Source organism: Nomascus leucogenys, chromosome X (genome assembly GCF_006542625.1).
Source record: "Nomascus leucogenys isolate Asia chromosome X, Asia_NLE_v1, whole genome shotgun sequence".
NCBI classification, from domain to species: Eukaryota; Metazoa; Chordata; class Mammalia; order Primates; family Hylobatidae; genus Nomascus; species Nomascus leucogenys.
The window spans coordinates 81,270,903-81,295,172 of record NC_044406.1 but is presented as its reverse complement, the minus strand read 5'-3'; the positions used below and the strand labels follow the sequence as shown (position 1 = coordinate 81,295,172).

At 36.2% G+C, this 24,270-nt stretch overlaps 1 pseudogene; it reads left to right on the top strand.

The window, feature by feature from the left end:
• The first annotated feature begins 826 nt into the window (after positions 1-826).
• LOC100581525 lies at positions 827-22,544 on the top strand (annotated as a pseudogene).
• Positions 22,545-24,270: the final 1,726 nt, after the last annotated feature.

Here is a 24,270-nt window from a genome sequence, read left to right as displayed (position 1 = left end):
GAACTTATAAAAAGATTCCTCAGCCTCACATGGTTCTTGCTAGGATTTTTTCTTGCTTCAGTATTCTTATTACTGTGACTTAGAAGTTGCATATACAGACTTCAGGCTTCAAGTTGTAAGCAGTCAATATCTATTGAAATGCTTGGGCGATTTCAATATGCCATAGAAAAGCACTGTCCAATAAAAATATAATGTAAACAACATATGTAATTTTGTATTTTCTAATAGCATTATTAAACAAAAAGAAACAAGTGAAATCAATTTTTAATAATTTTACTTAACCCAACATAACTGAAATATTATCATTTTATCGTGAAATTAATAAAATGTACTAATGAGCTATTTTACATTCTTTATTATTCATATTAAGTCTTATAAAATACAGTGTGTATTTTATACTTTCAGCTAATCTCAATTTGGACTAGCCATATTTCAAATGCTCAATAGCTACATATGGATACAGGCTACTGTATTAGACAATGCAGATCTAGGAGACCTTGGTTATGGCTATATAATGTTCCAGTGCTGACTCTGATCCAATTGCTTTAAGTATTTACCTGTATTTTCTTAATGTGCAGGATTCCTGCTAACTGTAGTAAAGTGACATTTTAACGATGTCTGAAGTAAAAAGAGATCATTTGCAGTGTGTGGAAATGGTTACCAGATCATTTAATGCAAAGTGCCACAAAACTTCCTCTAGGATACAATACTTCTTGTATTTACTGTTATTCATTCTTGTCCAGTATTATGTGGGTTATATAAATAATGCTTCACAATGTATATTGAATATACTATAAAAAACTGACTTCTATGTTTGAATCCATATATGGCTAATAGCAAACAGAGACTGATGGCAACAGAAGAGTCATTTATGAGTAGCAGCAGCATTAGGTGAGTTTGCATGGGCTAAAAAAGCATAGCTCAGGGAGGCATAGAACTGGAGCTATAGATAGAACATGTAAGACTGCATGCAAGAGAAAGGATATGAGTATATAGAGAGAAAGACCTCTATATTAGCATGGATCTACCTGCTTAAAATTGGATTCAAAGAAAGACTCAGTAAGTCTAATGTTTTGAACATTCTATTAGACATAAAAATGAATTTCACAGTAATCCCAATGACATATAGAAATCAAATGTAATAATAAGCAAACAACAATATCGAACTATGTATTTTGCCATCTCAAAAAGCCAATTCAACTATCATAATGTTACTCTTCAGTTATGAAGATTCACTCAAGCAAAATGTTGCCTAATTACAAACAGACCACCATGACTGACCAAAATTTTGAGAGAGAGAGGAATCTAAAGATTAAATATAGTTATGTCAAATGGTAATTGACTGAGGGTCTTCTAACTAAATCTCAAACAAATATTATTGTATGAATATTCTTCCAAATTACAAAGAACAGGTGATTAAAATGAAGACAGGACAGAGAGAAAATACAGAAAGTTCTGATATTGGGAAAGACTAATAAGAAATTAGATCAAACAGTCAGATAAATATTTACAATAAAATATAAAAATAAGGAAAAACTACAGATATTTCAGTTTAAATGCTTTTTACAAGTTTTTAGAATTTCTTTTTAAATTGATACGTAATATTTTACATATTTGGGGGTACACGTGAGTATTTGTTACATGTATAGATGTGTAATGATCAAATTAAGGTATGTGGGGTATTTATCACAGAGGTTTGAAAGAGTGAATGGGTGGGAAGGAGGGATAAAGACAGGGTGGTTAGTGGGTACAAACATACAGTTGGAAGTTCTAAAGTTCCCTGGTGACAATAGTTAGCAATAATGTATATTTCATAGTAACTAGAAGAGAGGATTTGAAATGTTTCCAACACATAGTAATGATAAATACTAATGTTTAAATGCTTTTGATTGCAAATAACAGAAAACTCAAACTCAAATTGTTTTAAACAATGAATGAAATGTATTGACAAAATGTAGTTGAAAAAGCCTAGAGGTAGGATTTCAGGCGTAATTTTATTAGGCCTCTAGCTTAGTTTTTCTGTGATTTTTCTCAATGCTGCCACTCTCCATGTGTTGCAATTGTTTTCAGGCTGTTCTTTATCATTGTAGCAAAATGGCTACAGCAGTTACAGAATTTACATCACCATGCTACATCTTTATAGGAAAGTCCTGTATTTTATTCTGAATCAATCTGAACCAATCATGATGCCCAGAAAAATACTACACATTTATTGTTTGGGGTCAGGGTTATTGACTATACATAATTTAATTGGTATTGCAGAGGAAGTGAGATTATGCTAACTGGATTATAGCTCTCAGTGCTCATCCCTATAATGAACATCAATCCCATCCAAATTGCATGGCTGCCCCAAAATGAGGGAGGGATGGAATAGATGCTGTGAAGACAAATATCCACTTTATGAAGACTAGGATACATGGTCCTGTATGATATATCTGAAAATCCAACAAGAGAAGTTTCAGTTAGTCATAATGTGATCTACTTTAAGAAGAAACCTGGCTTTCATTAACATGCTTAACAGATGCCTGAGCCCTTAACAAATAAATAGATTGTATTGCCATCGGGACAGCCTGGTCTTCGACAGTTTCTCTTTAGTATTTTTATCTGTAGGCACAGATGCCAAAGAAAACCAGATGGCCTGAATGTCACGCATGGCCTCATGACCCTCTGTCAGATATCGGAGGGAGTCCAGACCCAGCCAAAACTGGTGCATATGACAGCAGCTGACTTCCAGTTATCTTTAAGTCATTAACATATCATGATAATACTGAAAACTCTCCCATGAGGGAAGACCCCTGACATTTTGTGTACATGTAATGTATGAAGTAGTATGTTTATGAACTATGCCTGTGTTCCTGGAACTCCTCTCCATACATGTCTACATACTTCTCCCACCCTGCATCTAACTCTTTATAACTCCCATTGCCTTTATAACTCCCTGCCATTGCCTAGAGAGAAGATGCCTTTTGAGCGTGAGCTCTACTTCTCCATTCTTTGGCCACTGAATGAAACCTGATTGTTTCTCCAGTTGCATGTTCTTTTTTTGTGGCCAATATAAAGTAGGGAAAGAACAGAGCTGATGACAATGTTACATTTGGGCTCAATTATTATGAAGACTTTGACAAATTATTTCAAATTAAATATTTAATCATTACATATCATACTTTAAAATATCATTAATTAAATCAAATGCAATAATTCTAAAGCAAAATTTTAATATTTTTCTTGATGAATATAGTTTGTTTATTGAATCACACCAGTGAAAACCATCTGTTCCATTTTATTTTTTCCCAAATAGTTTTTTATTATATAGACATATATAATGAAGTAGATTGTTAATAATTTTCAATTTGAGAAAGATAATTTGTGTAATTTGAGAGCCTTACTAAACTCTAAAATGTTAATCTTTAGTAGATATCATTGAAAATAAAGCCTAGATACTGGATCAGAGTTAATCCATAATATTATTTTTGTGGGGCTTTCTTTTGAGTGTGTGTGTGTGTGTGTGTGTGTGTGTGTGTGTGTTGGCCTACGACAGTGTTGTTCAACAGATATGTAATACAAGTAACATAAGTAATTTTCTATTTGCCATATTAAAAAGTGAAAAAGATTATTTTTAAACAATATATTATAACAGTACATTGTAACCCAATATATTTAAAACATTATTTCAGCATTAATCAAATAAAAATATTAAGGAGATATTTCATCCTGTTTTTTTCACTGCGATTTCAAAATGTTGTGTGTATGTTACACTTTCAACACGCATCAATTAATGCCAGCTATTAATACATTTTAAGTGTTTAATAGCCCCATGTAGCTAGTGGCTCTCATATTTTATAACATAGGTTCAGAATTATTTATGATTGTTCTTTATACAGCCCAAAGGCTCTGGATGTTAGCCAAAGGTACAATGTACCTTGTACTGTGTAGTATTTTTGATACATTGTTAAGCTTTGTCTTTACTTATTTTATAGATATGCTTTTCCCGGTTCTGTCCTTGACACATACTTCGATACAGTTTATTAATTCTGTGTGCTGAGTCTTGATAATCCTTCTTATTTAAATTCTAATTTTACCACCTTGTACTTGCCACCCTTTTATTTACTTAGAATTTACTGGGATGAATGCCAATAGCTGCCTAATTCCACTTTCTTCAATACTTTCCCTTTCTGCAGTATGTTTTTTTCATAGCATTTTCATCTGGATTCTTTAAGCCTTACCTAAAAATTAGCTTTCCTAAGGCATTTATGATATTCTGTTCCTTGGTGCACACACATTCACTTATCAAGCACTCAAGATTGAATAATATTTCACAATTCCCATATCCTCAGCTTCATCTAAATTGACTTTATTCAGATTGTTCTAAGAAGCATTGTTGTCCATTTATAATATAATCAGAGAAAAGTAAGATGAAGTAACAGACAGAAATTTTTCTTCAAGTTGAAAGTATTTCCAAAGGCCTATATATTTTGATAAAATTAGATTAATGTCAATAGTATATCAGGAACTATTTCAAAGACTATACTGATATTAATGTGAGGTCAATCAAGCATGTCATATTGTTGCATTTAAAAGACAACAAATGGAAAATGCATAGCACATATTGTTTCCTAATAACTTCTCAATATATATTTGTCCCTCTCTCCTTCTCCCATCTTGATATAATTATGTCATTTGAATAGACTTGGCAGCAAAGAGTACTAGTTAAAATTGTGAGCTTTGGAGTCACAAAGTCTTGGGTTCTTAGCTCTGCTACTCACTAGTTGCATGACTTTGAGCAAGTACCTTTATTTCTCTGAGTATTTCATTATTTACATATAAATGAGGAATGATAAATTTAAATCATCTCACTGGTTGTTGAAAAGATTAAGTAAAATAAGTAATGCTTGAACATAATTGGCACTCAATAAAATTATTTATTAATGTTTTTATTATTAATAATCATAGTGCTTCAAGGTAAATTCAATAAAGTCAGTCTACACATATTTGTCATTATTAATGCAATTTAAGGAATAAAATATTTTTACTTAAGTATCTAAAACTGTGTTGAGTATAAAACCAATAATTTTAATCACTCTGTAATTTTTTAAACATTAATGAACCAAATATCTTTTTCAAGAATTTAGGAAAATAACAACAAAATGAGCCAACAAAAGTAGGAACAAGTTATTTCAGATAAAAAAATAGTTACAATCTTATAAAATTGATACTTAAACCAAAAGCAATTGTTGCTTCTGTAAAAATAAATTCACCCATGACTGATTGATATGGTTTTGCTATGTCCCCACCCAAATGTCATCTTGAATTGCAGCTCCCAAAATCCCCATGTGTCATGGGAGGGGCCTAGAGGGAGGTAATTGAATCAGGGGTTGGGTTTTTCCCATGCTGTTCTCATGACAGTGAACAAGGCTCACAAGGTCAGATAGTTTTATAAAGGGCAGTTCCCCTGCACATGCTTTCTTGCCAGCTGCCATCTAAGATGTGCCTTTGCTTCTCCTTCACCATGTGCCACAATTGTGAGGCCTCCCTAGCCATGTGGAACTGTGAGCTCATTAAAACGTTTTCCTTTATAAATTATCCAGCCTCAGGTATGTCTTTATTAGCATTGTGAGAATGAACTCATACAGTAAATTGGTACCAGGTACCAGGTACTTTACAGGGCACTGCTGTAAAGATACCCAAAAATGTGGAAGAGACTTTGGAACTGGGTAACAGGCAGAGATTGGAACAGTTTGGAGGGATCAAAGGAAGACAGGAAAATGTGGAAAAGTATGGAACTTCCTAGAGACTGTTGAATGGCTTTTAACAAAATTCTGATAGTGATATGGACAATAAAGTCCAGGCTGAGGTGTTCTCAGATGGAGATGAGGAACTTGTTGGGAACTGGAGTGAAGGTGACCCTTGTTGTGCTACAGCAAAAAGCCTGGTGGCATTTTGCACCTGCACTAGAGATCTGTGAAACTTTGAACTTGAGAGAGATTATTTAGGGTATCTGGCAGAAGAAATTTTTAAGCAGTAAAGCATTCAAGAGGAAGCAGAAAATAAAAGTTTGGAAAATTTGCAGCCTGATGATGCAATAGAAAAGAAAAACCCATTTTCTGAGGAGAAATTCAAGCCTGCTGCAGAAACTTGCGTAAGTAACTGGGAACTGAATGTTAATCCCTAAGACAATGGGGAGAATGTCTCCAGGGCGTTTCAGAGAACTTTGGAGCAGCCTCTCCCATCACAGGCCCAGAGGCCTAGGAGGAAAAAATGGTTTCCTGGGGAGGGCCCAGGATCTCCCTGCTGTGGGCAGACTAGGTACTTGGTGCCCTGAATCCCAACCACTCCAGCCATGGCTAAAAGAGGCCAACGTACAACTTAGGCCATGGCTTCAGAGCATGAAGCCCGAAGCCTTGGCAGCTTCCACATGGTGTTGAGGCTGTGGGTGCCCAGAAGACAAGAACTGAGGTTTGGGAACCTCTGCCTAGATTTCAGAGAGTGAATGGAAATGTCTGGATGTCCAGGCAAAAGTTTGCTGCAGGGGTGGAGGTCTCATGGAGAACCTCTGGTAGGGCAATGTAGAAGGGAAATGTGGGGTGGGAGCCCCCACAAAGAGTCGCCACTGGGGCAGTGCCTAGTGGAGCTGTGAGAACAGGGCCACCAACTTCCAGACCCAAGAATGGTAGATCCACTGACCACTTGCACTGTGTGCCTGAAAAATCTGCTGACACTCAATGCCAGCCCATGAAATTATCTAGGAGGGGGCCTGTGCCCTGCAACAACACATGGGTGGAGCTGCCCCAGGCTGCAGGAGCCCACCTCTTGCAGCAGCATGACCTGGATGTGAGATATGGAGTAAAGTGAGATCATTTTGGAGCTTTGAGATTTGACTTCCCTGCTGGATTTTGGAATTGCATGGAGCCTTTAGCTCCTTTTGTTTTGGCCAATTTCTCCCATTTTGAATGAGTGTGTTTACCATGCCTATACCCAATTGTACCTAGGAAGTAACTCTCTTGCTTTTGAATTTACAGGCTCATAGGCAGAAGGGACTTTACTTGCCTCAGGTGAGACTTTGGACTGTGGGCTTTTGAGTTAATACTGAAATGAGTTAAGAATTTGGGGGACATTTGGGAAGGCATGATTGGTTTTGAAATATGAAGATATGAGATATGAGATTTGGGATGGGCCAGGGATGGAATGATATGATTTGGCTGCATCCCCACCCAAATCTCATCTTAAATTGTAGCTTCCATAATCCTCATATGTCATGGGAAGGACCTGGTAGGAGGTAATTGAATCATGGGGATGGGTTTTTTCCAGGATGTTCTCATGATGGTAAGTCTCAGGATATCTGATGGTTTTATAAAGGGTAGTTTCCCTGAGCACACTCTCTTGCCTGCTGCCATTTAAGATGTGCCTTTGCTCCTCTCTTTCACCTTCTGCCATGATTGTGAGGCCTCCCCAGCCATGTGGAGCTGTGAGTTTATTAAAGCTCTTTCCTTTATAAATTACCCAGTTTCAGGTATGCCTTTGTTAACAACATGAGAATGGACTAATACACTGATCTAACTCAGAAAAATAATAAAATAATACTTAAGCAAATTTAGAAATGAGAAACTGCATATGAAGAATTTAAAAACCAAGAGACTACAATATAAAATTCTATATCAAGAAATTTACAAATCTTAATTAACTAAAATTTAAAAAAATAAATTTTATCAAAAAATCCATGCAATGAGAGGTAAAAATAATAAAACGCAAATTGGCCAAAAATGTAGAAGAATGTAAGATTATAAAATTTTACCTGGCAAAAGAAAACAGAAGCAATGATTTTCCAATTGACTTCAAGGAACAGAAACTTTCAAGGAATAGAAAATTACTGCTATTTTACCTGTTCCAGAGCACAGAAAAAAAAAATGAAAGCTCCTAATTTATGTCACCAGGTGTATTAGGCCATAGTTTGTTTTGCTATAAAGAAATGCCTGAGACTGTGTTATTTATAATAAAAAAGAGGTTTAATTGGCTCATGGTTCTGCAGGGTATATAGCAAGTGTGATGCCAGCATCTGCTTCTGGTGAAGGCCTCCATAAGCTTACAATCATGGCTGAATGTGAATGGGGAGTAGAGTGTCACATGGCAAGAGCAGGAACAAAAGAGAGAGTGTAAAAATGCCACGTACTTTGAAACAACCAGATCTCATGAAACGTCAAAGTGAGAATTCAGTCATCACCAAGGGAATGATGCTAAGCCACTCTTAAGGGATCTTCCCCCATGATCAAAACACCTCCCACCAGGCCCCCTCTTCAACACTGGGGATTACATTTCACTGTGAGATTTGGAAGGGACAAATATTCATACTATATTGTTCCACCTCTGGCCTCCTATATCTCATGTTCTTCTCACATTGCAGGATAAAATTATCTCCTGCCAATTTCCACCCCCTCCTCCCATCTTAAATCATTCCAGCATCATGTTTAAAGTCCTAATCTCATATGGGACTCATCTCCTTCCACCTATGGACTTGTATAATCAAAACAAGTTGTTTACTCCCAAGGTACAATCGTGGTACAGGCATTGGGTAAACTTTAGCATTCCAGAAGAAATTGACCAAAAAAGGGACTATGGGCCCCACACAATTCTGAAACACAGCACAGCAGACACTAAACATTAATGCTTAAAAATAATTATTGACTCCATGTCCTATATCCTGGGCACACTGATGCAAGAGGTAGGCTCCAATGGCCTTGGGCAGCTCCACCCCTGTGGCTCTTCCACACTGACTTTGCAAGTTGCTGGTATATCTGCCATTCTGAGGTCTGGAGGGTGACAGCGCGATTCCCACAGCTCCACCAGGCAGTGCCCTGGTGTTGACCCTGCATAGGGGCTCCAACCTGACATTTCCCCTCTGCTCTTCCCTAGTTGAGTCTCTCTGTGAAGGCTCCATCCCTGTGGCAGGATTCTTCCTGGATAACCAGGCTTTCTTATACATTCTCTGAAATATAGGGGGAAGCTCCCAGGCCCCTTTCATGCTTGTATTCTCTTTGCCTGCAGATTTAACACCACATAGAAACCACCAAGGCTAACAGTGTCTTGCACTTTCTACAGTGACAGCCCAAGCTGTTCCTAGGGCTCTTTGAGCCACAGATAGAACTAGAGTAGCTGAAGTGCAGGGAGTGGTGTCTTGAGGCTGAGCAGAGAATTAGCACCCTGGGATTGGCCCCTGAAATCATTTGTTCCTCTTTGGCCTCTGAGCCTATGATGAGAATGGTGGCCTAGTAGATCTCTGAAATGCCTCAAGGCCTTTTTCTCCTTAGCTTGGGTATCAGCACTTGGCTCCCTTTTAGTCATGTTAATATTTTGAAAGGTTCATAGCCCTTTTAAATTCTTCCATTTAAAATTGAATTTCCTTCTCTATGACATATCCAGATTGTGAATTTTCCAATTTTTATGCTCTGCTTCCCTTTTAAATATAAGTTCCAATGTTAAGTCATTTATTTGCTCTCATATCTGATGAAAGGTTATTAGAAGCAGCCATGCCACTCTTGCATGTGTTGCTGTTTAGAAATTTCTTTTACCAGATACCCTAAGTCATCACCCTTACATTAAACCTTACACAAAGCTGTAGGATGTGAACAAAATGCAGCCAAGCTCTTTGCTAGGATGTAACCTAGGTAAACTTTACTTGAATTCCCCAAAAGTTCCTTATCTTCATCTAAGACCTCATCATCCTGACCTTCAGTGTTCATATTTCTATCAACATCTTTGTCACAACCACTTAACAAGACCCTAAGCAGTTTCAAAGTTGCCCTTCTCTTCCTGTCTTCTGGGCTTTTTGAACTCTTCCAACCTCTGCTCTTTACCCATTTCCAAACTGCTTCCACATTTTCAGGTATCTTAATAGAAACACCTCACTCCTTGTTACCAATTATCTGCATTAGGCCATTTTTGTATTGCTATTAAGAAATACCTGAGACTGAGTAATTTACAAAGAGTAGAGGTTTAAATGGTTCAAGGTTCTGCAGGCTTTACAGGAAGCATGGTGCCAGCATCTGCTCAGTTTCTGGAGAGGCCTCAGGAAGCTCTTAATCATGGCAGAAGATGAAGGGGGAGCAAATTAATCACATGGTGAGAGCAGGAACAAGAGAGAGAAGGGAGATGTACCACACATTTTTACAGAACCAGATCTTGTGTGAACTCGTAATGAGAACTCACTCATTACAAAAAAAAAAAAAAAAATGGTGCTAAGCCATTCATGAGGGATCCACTCCCACGATCTAAACACCTCTCACCAGGGCCCACCTCCAACACTGGGGATTACATTTTAACATAAAACTTAGAGGGGACAAACATCCAAGCCAAGCTAGTAGCACTATGGCACTAGACCATTTTAAGGAGAGCAGACAAAAATGAACTCAGGACCACTCGCAGTAGCTGACCTTAGATGTCAAAACTACTTTTTGAATGTAATAACTCAATATTGCAAAATATAAGTTTCTTCAATTTGATTCATAAATTGAACTTCAGTACAAATCAGACAACTAGTGGAATTTTTTTTCAGAACTTGATAAATTCTAGATTTTACTTGAAAGAAAAATTGTGTAAGATTTGTCATTTAAAAATAATTAGAATAATGAGGACATAGGTCTTGCCCTAGCAGTTATATAACATAATGTAAATGTACAACAGTTACAGTATTTGGGTACTAAAAGAGGAATAAACATATACATCAATGGAATAAAAGAGAAACACAAAACAAGGTTAATTCCCATAGCAAATAATAAAATTGACATTTCAAATTAGTAATGAAAGGATGTATTTTTCAATATATATTTTAAACATAATTAGCTCTTTGAAAATAAATTAGTTAAAACTCTGAAATAAGAATACATTTCAGGATATTTAGGCTTTCAATGTATAAGCAAAACTTGTAAACAAAAATGTATGGGAATGTTTTAGTTTTACCCACAAGAAGGCATTTCTAAGTGTGATGTGAAATTCAGAAGCTTTAAAGTAAAAAACATTTGAGAATATAAAATTATATTTTCTTTCACAAAAATATAAGTATACCTCTATACACATATATACACACATATATTTATACACATACCATGTATATAGTATGTGTATAAATATATGTGTGTATATATGTGTATATGGTATGTGTATAAATATATATATATTTATATATATATTTACATATATATACTATTATATATGTAAATATATATATTTATACACATACCATATATATAGTATGTGTATAAATATATATATATATATTTACATATATATATAATAGTGTTAAAAGAAATGACAAGCCAGGAAAATAATTCCAACATATAGGCCACATAAAGGGTTAATATCCCTGCTATATAAAAATCACATGGAAATTTCCTCTTAAGCTAAAATTCTCTGGTGGTTGGTGAATTTTCTGATTGTACCATTATACCGCATCCTAAACTGTTGGAGAATATGTGAAGTCTGAGAAAAATCCCTAGGGTAATTATGTCCTGGCCATTATTTCTCTTCCTCCACCAAAAAAAAAAAAATGATACTCTACCTTGGACTTTATGCTGTATTCATTTACTTTGCATGCCATTTACTTATACTTTATCTCCTTAGTTTCACAGAGTCAACCTTAAAGAGTGTTTTTGCCTATTAAAACAAAACAATTAACACAGGGCTGCAAATTTAGCTTTACTGCTAACAGGGAGTAATAGGTTATAATCACTCCATCATGCTGGCAGTAAGATTTTAAGTCACAGGTGTATATAAGACTAGTTATTAACTCATTTTACAAAAATATTTTAATCAGAAAACTCCTTTTTTTTTCAGAACAAGTTTATAAAAGCATAATTCAGCATTCAAAACTATTCTGAGATTCTGCATTGCAGCCTCTCAGAACCTGGTACTTTCTGTATTTACCAATAGGAAAATATTGCTAATCCCATTAAGTACACCATGCTAATGTAAGGAACTTCAGAATTTTTCCTCTCCTCTTATATATGAACAGTTTTCAACATTAATCTTTCAAAGATAACTCCGTTTATTTTCCATTTTTAGTATGTGAAATCCAGAAGTGATTTTTAATGGTTAGAATTTAAGCTCCTAGGAGGAAATAATATCAATAAAATTGACATTGGGAATGCTGTCTTTGGACAGATGACAATGCCTATTTGTACAATATATACTGCTTAGTGCATCTACCATTAATAGGGCTTTGCTTTGAATTAACAGCAGTTTATAACTTTGAATTCACTTTGTATAAAATAGATGATCATTATCAGTATTCAGGAAAGGGAAAATCCAGTCATGAAAGGAGTCATTACAGGTGAGAATTCTAAGAACTTGAGACTGAAATAAGATAATATTGCCTATGAATACAACCTCTTACTGTAAGCTTAGGGTAATTTACTAATTTGGCATTTTGAAGTAAAAGTACAACGTCCATTTCTTATGTTAACAGACATATTTTTGCCTTATTGCTAGCCTCATCATATACAGGCATTAAAATACATTAATATTATTCAAAAAATGGAATATTACCTAAAGTAAGTTTAAATGCATTAAAAATATAATTCATTAAACCATCTACTAGTATTAGTGAGCTTACAAAGTAGGCTATTTCTTTTAAATATAATTCTTATGTGTGTAATATAAAAATTTGTAACAGCAGAATACATAATAAACTATGTTTCTTTGTATGACATATATGGTACGATTTGCCATATAAGGTACGATTGCTGAGTTAATTATTTTACTTAATAGCTAACTGGATCCAAATAAACAGTAAACCTATAAAAGAAAATTTCCAGTGAATTTATGCAAGAAGTAGAAGAACATGAACATTTCTGTATAAGAATATTTATTTTTATTTATCTACATCTGCATCTATTATTATACCAACAGTGGACCAGGCACTGTAGTAACAGTTCTATTTGCATTATTCCATTTAATTTTTTTATTTTTATTTTTATTTTTTATTTTTAGACAAAGTCTCACTCTGTCACCCAGGCTGGAGTGCAGTGGCATGATCTTGGCTCACTGCAACCTCCACCTCCTGTGTTCAAGTGATTCTCCTGCTTCAGCCTCCTGAGTAGCTGAGATTATAGGCATGCACCACCACTCCTGGCTAATTTTTGTATTTTTTCGTAGAGACGGGGTTTCACCATGTTGGTCAGGCTGGTCTCGAATTCCTGACCTCGTGATCCACCCGCCTTGGCCTCCCAAAGTGCTGGGATTACAGGTGTGAGCCACCGCGCCCAGCCTCCATTTAATTTTTCCTACAATGAGTTGAGAGGAAATTAGAACCCAGAGATGACTTCAAAGCACAGGCATTTTGTCATTATACATGCAACCACTTCTTAAATTCAGCAAGCGTATAAGGGCCTTAATATACTTGGTACAGCTTGAAATCAGAGAAAATCTGAGCAATGTTGCAAAAAGAACTTTCCTCCAGTTTGACTTTGGGAAACAAACGCAGAAAAGTGCATACTTTATGTTTAAAATGAGTGAAATATGAATGCACAATTTTATACTATCAATGTCATTCCACTTTTAATTGAATTTGATTTTTATCTCAGCCTAAATGGAATACAAGATTAAATCACAGATTTCAATTTTCCACTTTTACCTCAAGAGGCAAGTTTTGGCAAGTCTAAGGTTTAGGTTTGTGCATTTTACCACTTCGTAGAACATCTATCAAAGTGGACAGACCTTGTTTCTTTAAATCTCTTCATATTGAGAAACATTTGAACTGCTAAATATTTAAATCTCTATTAAATTGTCCCGAAATGAAAAATATATGATTTATAAGTAGCCCAAACAAGTGATAAGAAACTAATTTGCTTTGATTTCTTAACATCATAATTTCTTGATGTCATTGCAGGTACTAAGTTAGCCCTTTTCTATCAGGTGAAGCTACATATAAAATTATTGTGCTTGGTCAGTATTTACTTAATTAGTGAGCATTTTCAGTCCCATAAAACAGAGAAATATGGCATACCATTTTTTAAAATAGAGAAAATAATTGTGCACAATAAAAATAACTTTACACAACCACTGTTTTTGTTTCATATCAATCTTTTTCTATCTATACATATTTATGTTTCCATAATTTTCATCATACATACCATTATTACCAGCATTATTCTATCTTTAAATAAATTATAGCTTGGATAAAATAAAACTGGCTATTCTTTTAAAACTTAAAAAAACTTTTATTATTTATCTACTCTTTATATATATATATTTATAAAAGCTACATATTATTGAATGCTACTATATCCGAGGAACTGTGTTCAGGATTGGCTACATAATTTTTATGGCTCAGTGCCAAAGGAAAATGTGGGGTTGCTTACTCAAAACAACAGAAAAAGGAGGGGGTTGAGCAAAATGGAGGAATACAAGGCTCCACTAATCATCCCCCCGACAAGCATACCCATTTAACAACTATCTACATACACATCAAAGCACCTTTGTAAGAACAAAAATGCAGTGAACACTCAACAGTACCTGGTTGTAATATCATATTACTAAAAAAGGCACTAAAGGGGTTTAAAAAAAGGCTTGAACACCTGGCACCATTCATCCCCCATCCCCCATTACCAGCAGCATGCTGTGAAGAGCATCTCTGGGTGCTGGAGGAGCGAGATCACAGCAATTATTAGACAAGGAGCTCAGTGCTGTCCTATTAGAGCAGAAAGGAAAGCCAAACCAAATTCAGCTGATGCCTACCCACAGAGAAGGCATTTAAACCCGTCCCAGCCAGAGGGCAATCACTGATCCCAGTGGTCAGACTTTGACTTCCTGTAAGAATCACCCACACATGTTACAGGGCTCTGGGGACCCAAATAAACTCAAAAGGCAGTTAAAGTCGCAAGAACTGCAACACTTAGGCGAAACCTAGGGCTGAACTGGGCCCAGAGACAGTGGATTGGGAGGGCATGTGACATACTGAGACACCAGCTGGGGCATCCAGAGGAGTATTGGCAGAATTCTTCCCCTAACCCCAGGCTGCATAGCTCCTGGCTCCAAAAGAGGCCCTTTCTTTCTGAGTAGACAAGAGGGAAGACTGAGGAGGACTTTGTCTTGCATCTTGGATGCCAGCTCAGCCACAGCAGAATAGGGCACTGCTCAGAGTTGTGAGGACCCCTTTTCAGGCCCTAGCTCCTATACATTTCTATTCACACCCTGGGCCAGAAAGAAACATGATGCCTTGAAGCAAAGAACCCAGTCCTGGCAAGATTCATCACCTGTTAACTGAAGAACACTTGGGCCCTAAATAACCAGCAGCAATACCCACGTACTATGTTGAGGGCTATAGGTGAAACTCAGAATTGCTAGCTTCAGATGAGACTCATCCTAGCTGTGGTGGCTATTGGGTAAGAATCTGTAAGTTTCAGGAAAGTAGAAGGAAAACTAATGAGGACTTTGTCTTGCACCTTAGGTACCAGCTCAGCCACAGGTGGGTAGAGAATCAAGTGGGCTCTTGGGTTCTTCAATTCCAGGATTTGGCTCTTTAGACAGTATTTCTGGACATTTCCTGGGCCATGGGGCCCAATCCTCTGAAGGGTTACTCGTAGGCCAGACAGCATTCACTTCACCACAAGCTGACTGAAGAGCCCTTGAGCTTTAAGGAATCATTGGTGGTAGTAGTCTGACCGTACTAACCATGGGCCTGAGGTGGCAGTGGCCATAAAATGAGGCTCCTCTGCCTTTAAAAAAAAAAGAGGAAAGAGTGAGAAAGACTGTGTCTTATGATTTGAGTGTCAGCTCAGCTCCAGTAAAATAGAATGCCATGTAAATATCTGAGGTTTTTGACTGTAGTCTCTTGCTCTCAGATGGCTCCTCTGGACCCACCCACGGCCTAGGAAAACTCACTACCCTGAAGGAAAGGACATAGGTCTGGGTGGCTTTCGCACCTGTTGATTCTAAAGCCTCAGTGCTTTGAGTAAACTTAGGTGATACCAAGGAAGTGGTTAGGCGAGACTCATTGCTTTGCTGGCTTCAGGTCTGACCTAGCACAGTCCTGTGGGTGGTGACAGTAGGGATGCCTGTGTCACTTCATCTCCAGTTCCAGGTGGCTCAGAAAAGAGAGAGAAAGAAAGACTCCCTTTGTATTGGAGAAGGTAAGGGAAAAGAACAAGAGTCTCTGACTGGTTATCCAGAGAATTCTTCCAGAACTTCTACCTCTATGGGTCTGTAAAAACAACAGCATTACTAGGTTTGGGCTCCCCCTAAAAAACAGATATAGCCTAGATACAATATTCAAGGTTCTTTGAATATCTGGAAAGCCTTCACAAGAAGGACAGGTACAAACAAGCCCAGAATATTAAGATTACAATAAATACATAAATCTTCAATGCCCAGACGCACACAAAAAAACATATACAAGTATCAAAACAATCCAGGGAAACATAACCTCAATAAATAAACTAAATAAGGCACCAGGGATAAATTCTGAGGAAACGTAGATATGTGAAATTTCAGACAGAGAATTCAAAGTAGCTGTCTTGAGGAAACTCAGAAATTCATGGTAACACATAAAATGAATTGAGAATTTTTTCAGATAAATTTAACAAAGAGATTGAAATTATTAAAAAGAGTCAAGCAGAAATTCTGGAGTTAAAAAATGCAGTTGGCATACTGCAGGTTGCATCAGAGGCTTTTTAAAAAATGTTTGCTTTAATTTCTGGGATACATGTGCAGAATGTGCAGGGTTGTTACATAGGTATACATGTGCTATTGCAATTTGCTTCACCTATCTACCTGTCATCTAGGTTTTAAGCCCCGCATGCATTAGGTATTTGTCCTAATCCTCTCCCTCCCCTTGCCTCTCATCCCCCGACAGGCCCCGGTGTGTGATGCTCCCCTCCCTGTGTCCATGTGTTCTCACTGTTCAACTCCTACTTATGAGTGAGAACATGCGGTGTTTGGTTTTCTGTTCCTGTGTTAGTTTGCTGAGAATGATGGTTTCCAGCTTCACCCACGTCCCTGCAAAAGTCTTGAACTCATTCCTTTTTATGACTGCATAGTATTCCATGTGTATATGTGCCACATTTTCTTTATCCAGTCTATCATTGATGGGCATTTGGGTTGATTGTAAGTCTTTGCTATTGTAAATAGTAGGGCAATAAACATACGTGTGCATGTGTCTTTATAGTAGAATGATTTATAATCCTTTGGATATATATCCAGTAATAGGATTGCTGGGTCAAATGGTATTTCTGGTTCTAGATCTTCGAGGAATCACCACACTGTCTTCCACAATGGTTGAACTAATTTACTTTCCCACCAACAGTGTAAAAGCATTCCTATTTCTCTACAGCCTCACCAACATCTGTTGTTTCCTGACTTTTTTTTTTTTTTTTTTTTTTTGAGGGGGGTGATGGAGTCTCACTCTGTTGCCTGGCTGGAGTGCAGTGGCGTGATCTCGGCTCACTGCAACCTCTGCCTTCCGGGTTCAAGTGATTCTCCTGCCTCAGCCTCCCGAGTAGCTGGGACTACAGGCACGTGCCACCACGCCCAGCTAATGTTTGTATTTTTAGTAGAGACAGGGTTTCACCATGTTGGCCAGGATGTTCTCGATCTCTTGACCTTGTGATCCACCCTCCTTGGCCTCCCAAAGTGTTGGGATTATAGTTGTGAGCCACTGCACCCGGCCTTCCTGACTTTTTAATGATTGTCATTCTAACTGGCATGACATGGTATCTCATTGTGGTTTTGATTTGCTTTTCTCTAATGACCAGTGATGATGAGCTTTTTTTCATATGTTTGTTGGCTGCATAAATGTCTTCTTTTGAGAAGTGTCTGTTCATATCCTTCACCCACCTTTTAATGGGGTTGTTTCTTTTCTTGTAAACTTGTTCAGGTTTCTTGTAGATTCTGGATATTAGACCTTTGTCATATGGGTAGCTTGCAAAATTTTTCTCCCATTCTGTAGGTTTCCTATTTATCCTGATGGTAGTTTCTTTTGCTGTGCAGAAACTCTTTAGTTTGATTAGATCATATTTGTTAATTTTGGCTTTTGTTGCCATTGCTTTTAGTGTTTTAGTAATGAAGTCTTTGTCCCCGTCAATGTCCTGAATGGTATTGCCCAGGTTTTCTTCTAGGGTTTTTGTGGTTTTGGGTTTTACATTTAAGTCTTTAATCCATCTTGGGCTAATTTTTGTATAATGTGTAAGGAAAGGGTCCGGATTCAGTTTTCTGCATATGGCTAGCCAGTTTTCCCAGCACCATTTATTAAATAAAGAATTTTTTCCCCATTGCTTGTTCTTGTCAGGTTTCTTGAAGACCAGATGGTTGTATATGTGTAGTGTTATTTCTGAGGTCCATCAGAGACTTTTAATAGCAAAATTGTCAAGAGAAGAATTAGTGAGCATGAACACAGGCAATTTGGTAATAGTCAGAGGAGACAAAAAAAAACAAAGAACAAAAAACAGTGAGGCACACCAGGGGGATCTGGAAAAGATCTTCCAAAGGGCAAATCTATGAATTATTGGCCTTAAAGGTGAGGCACAGAAAGAGCTAGAAGTAGAAAGTCTATTCAAAATGATAAAAGTAGAGACCTTTCCAAACCTAGAGAAAGTTACTAATATTCAAATACAAGAAGGTAATGGAACACCATGCAGATTTAACCCAAAGAAGACTTCCTCAAGGCATGCAATAACAAAACTCCCAAAGGTCAAGTATAGAGAAAGGATTCTAAAAGAAGCATGAGAAAAAAAAAATAAACACACAATGGTGCATCAATATGTCTGGCAGCAGATCTTTTTAGTAGAAACCTTACAGGCTATGAGAGAGTAGCATGACATATTGAAAATGCTGAAGGAAAAACTTTCACCCTAGAGTAGTATATCTGGTGAAATTATTCTTCAAACATTAAAGAGAAATAAAGACTTTCCCAGACAAACAAAACTGAGGCATTTTTATCAATACAAGATATGTCCTACAAGTAATACTAAATGGAGTACATCATTCAGGAAGAAAATAATGTTAATGAGCAATAAGAAATCTTTGAAGGTAAAAAGATCACTGGTAATAGAAGGTACACAGAAAAACACAAAAGATAACACCATCAGTGTGGTGGGTAAACTACTGTTAAGTAGAAAGATTAAATAATGAACCAATAAAAAGTAATAACTTCAACAACTTTTCAAGACACAGTAGCACCATAAGGTATAAATTGTAACAACAAAAAGTTATAAAGTGACAGGATGAAGTTAAGACATAGAGTGTTTATTAATTTTATTTTTGTTTGTTTTTTGTTTATTCATGCAAAAAGTGTTAGGTTATTTTCACCTTAAAATAATGGCTTATAAGATATTAATAGCAAGGCTCCTGGTAACATCAAACCAAGAAAGTACAATAAATACATCAAAAATAAAAAGGAAGAAATTAAATCATATCACCAGAGAAAATCACCTTCACTAAAATGAAGGCAGGAAAGAAGCAAAAAAGAAAGAGAAGACCACCAAACAAGCAGAAAGCAAATAATAAAATGACAGGGTAAGTTCTTACTTATCAATAATATCATTGAATGCACATGAATACAGAATGGCTGAATAGATTAAAAAAAGCAAGACTCATTGATTTATTGCCTACAAGCAACATATGTCACCTATAAAAAAACAGAGATTGAAAATTTAAAATATGGAAATAGATATTCCATGTCATTGGAAACCAAAAAAGGGCTGCAGTAGCTAAACTTGTATCAGACAAAACAGATTTCAAGATAAAAACTATAAAAATAAATAAAGAAGGACACTATATAATGATAAAGGTGTGAATGCAGCAAGAATATAAAACAATTTTAAATATATGTGTACCTAATATTGGAGCACACAGATATACACAGCACATATTATTAGAGCTAAAGAGAGAGATAGACTCCAGTCTCTGGGGTCTTCAATAGCTGGACACTTCAACACCCCACTTTCACCAATAGACAGATCATCCTGACAGAAAATCAACAGGAAAACATGGGATTTAATCGTCATTATAGATCAAATAAATCAATAGATATTTACAGAACATTTCATCCAATGAATGCAGAATACACATTCTTTTTCTCAGCACATGGATTATTCTTAAGGATAGACCATATGTTAGGTCATAAAACAAGTGTGAAAACATTCAAAATGTTGAAATAATATCAAGCATCTTCTCTGACCACATTGGAATAGAACCAAAAATCAATTAGAAGAGAAATTTTGGAAACTATACAAATAATGGAAATTGAACAATATGCTCCTGTAATGACCAGGGGGTCAAGAAAAAAAAAAATAAGAAAAAACTTTTAAAAGTTATTGATACAGATGATAATGGAAAGAAAACATACCAAAACCTATGATATACAGCAAAAGCAGTACTAAGAGGGAAGTTTATAGCTATAAGTGCCTACATCAAACATGAAGGAAAACATCAAATAAAAAATGTAATGATGAATGTTAAAGAACTAGAAAAGCAAGAGCAAACCAAACCCAAAATTAGTAGTGCAAAAGAAATAATAAGTGGAGAAATAAAATTGAAATTAAAAATAACAGTACAAGAGATCAATAAAACAAGAAGTTGCTTGTTTGAAATTTAAACAAAATTGACAAACCTTTACCCAGACTCAGAGAGAGGATACAAATAAGTAAAATCAGAAATGAAGAAGAAGACATTACAACTGGTACTGAAGAAATTCAAAGGATCATGGCAATGGCTACTATAAGCAACTATGTGCCAATAAATTGGAAAATCTAGAAAAATGGACAACTTCTTAGACCCATACACGCTACCAAGGCTAAATCAGGAAGAAATCCAAAACCTGAACAGACCAATAACAAGTAATGAGATTGAAGCCATGCTAAAAAGTCTTCCAGTAAAAAATAAATAAAAAAGTTAAAAAAAAAATCTGGGACCCAATGGCTTCAATGCTGAATTCTATCAAACATTTAAAGAATGAACAGCAATTTTACTTGAACTATTCTTAAAAATGGAGGAGAGAATATTTCCAAACTCATCTATGAGGCTAGTATTGCCCTTATAACAAAACCAGACAAAGACACGTGAATAAAAGAAAACTACAGGCTAATATCTCTGACAAATAATGAAGCAAAAATCCTAAAGAAAATATTAGGAAACCAAATTCAGAAATACATTATAAAGATCATTCATCATGACCAAGTGGGATTTATCCATGTGATGCAATGTGATACGTCCTTTTAACAGAATGAAGGACAAAAATCACAGGATTGATTGGCGATGTCCCACCTGTCTTCTCCTCACACCCTGCCAGGTTGAGACACTCCCCATTTCTCCCCGCGCAGCCATGGTTCAGCTGTTTTTCCCAGCCATCAGTGACTCTGTCAGCTTATAGCTTTGCCCAGTTTCTAGTTTAGGAGAGAGGGTATAATAAGGAAGTGCTCAATGTGACCCCAGAGGATTGGTCTTTCTGTTTCAAGAGTTTGGCATTGGAGTTAGAAGATGAGAATTTCATTAAAATTGCAGATAATGGCACTCTTCTCAGTGTAAGCCATGGCACCAATATGCTGACTCCAGAGGTGCTGGCAGAGGCATATGGCAAGAAGGAGTGGAAGCAGTTCTCGTTGGACACTGGAATGGCTTGCCACTCAGGAAGGTACTGTTTCATGATAACTACTTTGACTTTCCAGTAACTCTTTAATGTGCCAGAGTGGTGGACTATTTAACAAAACCGAACAATGGTCAAAAACCCTTTTATTTTTGGAAGGATGTATTTGCTGGTATTCAACACAATTACAAAATGTCAGCTTTTAAGGAAAACTGTGGTATATATTTTCCAGAAATAAAAAGAGATCCAGGCAGATATTTGCACAGTTGTCCTGAATCTGTTAAAAAAAAGAAAAAAAATGGCTTCAACAGCTAAAGAATACTGGGCAAACGATTATGTTAATTACCAGTTCTCGCAGTGATTATGGTAGATTTCTCTGAGAATATGTCATTGAGAATGATTTTGAAGACCTTTTTGACATTGTGATTACAAATGTGTCGAAGCTTGTTTTCTTCTTTCATTTACTAAGTCAGAGGCCTTTCCAGAGACTCGAGAATAATGAAGAACAGCAGGCACTGCCATTCAGATGTTTTCCTGGCTCATCACTATAATGGGAGACAGTCCTTATCCAGGAGAAACTGAGAAGGGATGAAGTGGCTCATCACTGTAACGGGAGACAGTCCTCATCCTGGAGGAACTGAGAGGGGATGAAGGCATGAGGTGTCAGAGGCCTGAGGATTGAGGGCCTCTAGGAAAGGAAGGAAAATATAAGGGACCAAAGGAAAAGTCTTTAAATAGTTCATCTAAAAAATAGGGCTCTTTAATGATACTGAAAAATACAGAATACTCCTTGGTTTATACATGATCATGTAAAAGAATCAGTATTTAGAGCACTATTGCAATCCCACGTATTGAAACAATTGCAGAATTGCCTCTGAACTACTAATTTATAAGATTCTCTTCAAGCAATTTGAAAGCACCTGGCTACTATTCAAATCTTCCATTGGTCTTATCAAATGATGAGACACTGATAATCAACTAAGTTATCTATGGAAAAATGAAGAACAATATATGCAGTAAAAAAAAATGTTAGTTTTCAAAAAATACTGTAAAAGGCTTTATAAGAACAAGTTTTTAATGAAAATTCACCAATAAGTTGATATTTGTCCACAGATCTCCTTTCTATATAAATCATCTTGATGTTTAACAACTCTTATTATGTTAAAATCTCTGTATCTTAGAACTTAAGCAACCTTATTGGTATTTTCTATACCAAGAGTTTTGAGATTAGAATTCACCTGAGGAGATACACACACACGAGAGAGAGAGAGAGAGAGAGAGAGAAAGATACACACACACACACACACACACACACACACTTACACATATGCCTAGTCCAATCATTCTCAAAGTGTGGTCCACAGACCAATAGCATAGCATTACCTGAGAACTTGATAATGCAAATTTGCGGGCCTCACCCTCCCAAACCTACTGAATCAGAAGCTCTGAGTGAGGCCTACCAATCTGTGTTTTAACAAGCTCTTCAGGTGATTCTGATTCACACTACAGTTTTAGAACCACTGATTAGACCACATCCTCCAGAGACTGGTTTAATTGATTTGGGTAAATATAGCTGAGCATTGATATCTCTTATATGTCCCAGGAAAGTGCATCCAGAATTGACAGCAACTCACCTATACCAATTCCTTCAAGTAATAGCCAAGAACACTGAATCCAGTGAGATTAAGTACTTTTTCCAAGAAATTAAGTTTTATGCTATTCCTGTGTTTTCCAAAACAAGAAAATAGACCTGATTTCTTCTGAGATCATTCAGCCAGCACAGAACTGTGATAGTCTAGAAGTCAACTATCTCAACCTCCATTGTTACCCATTAGGTTTTTTCCCTTCTAATAATGTTAAAGGCTATTTGAAGTTTACAATATAGGTTTCTGGTTACTCTTTATGCTGTAATTTCACTCTACCTATCATGGGCAGTATCAGAAAACACACTGGTAACCATCATTATTTTACTTGAATTGTAGTATGTAATTTAACATATTGATGCCTGCAATGGAAAGAAAAGAATTTTGTTAACATTTGTAAATGTTCAGATAAATCACAGCTATACTGTGAGATGAATATCTCAGGGTCAGTGAAAAATTAGTAAAATATTTACCTCAAAGTCAGTAGATTTATGTGATAGCTACTAATAAGCATATGGTGATATACTTGGAACTGATTTCCAGAATGTCATTGCAATATTATAGTGATCACACACAATTAACTTGGGATTAAATGAAAGATGCTATCTCAAGTATACTTTAAATAATTGACTTATTTAAAAAAATAAAACTTTTTTTTCTTAAAAAAATCCTGTAAGATTATTGTAGTTGATGCTGAAAAAGCATTTGGTCATTTGGTAAAATTCAACATTCCTTAATGATTAAAAAAATGACAAAACATCAATTTAGAAGAAACATACCACAACATAATAAAAGCCATTTATGAAAGACCCACAGATAGTATCATACTGAATGGAGAGAAACTGAAAATGTTTCCTCTAAGATCTGGAAAATGAAAAGAATGCCTGATTTCCTGACTGTTATTCCACATAATACTTGATATGGTTTGGCTGTGTCCCCACCCAAATCTCATCTTGAATGGTAGTTTCTATAATCCCCACATGTCCTGGTAGGGAGCCGGTGGGAGGTAAGTGAATCATGGGAGTGAATCTTTCCTGTGCTGTTTTCATGATAGTGAATAAGTGT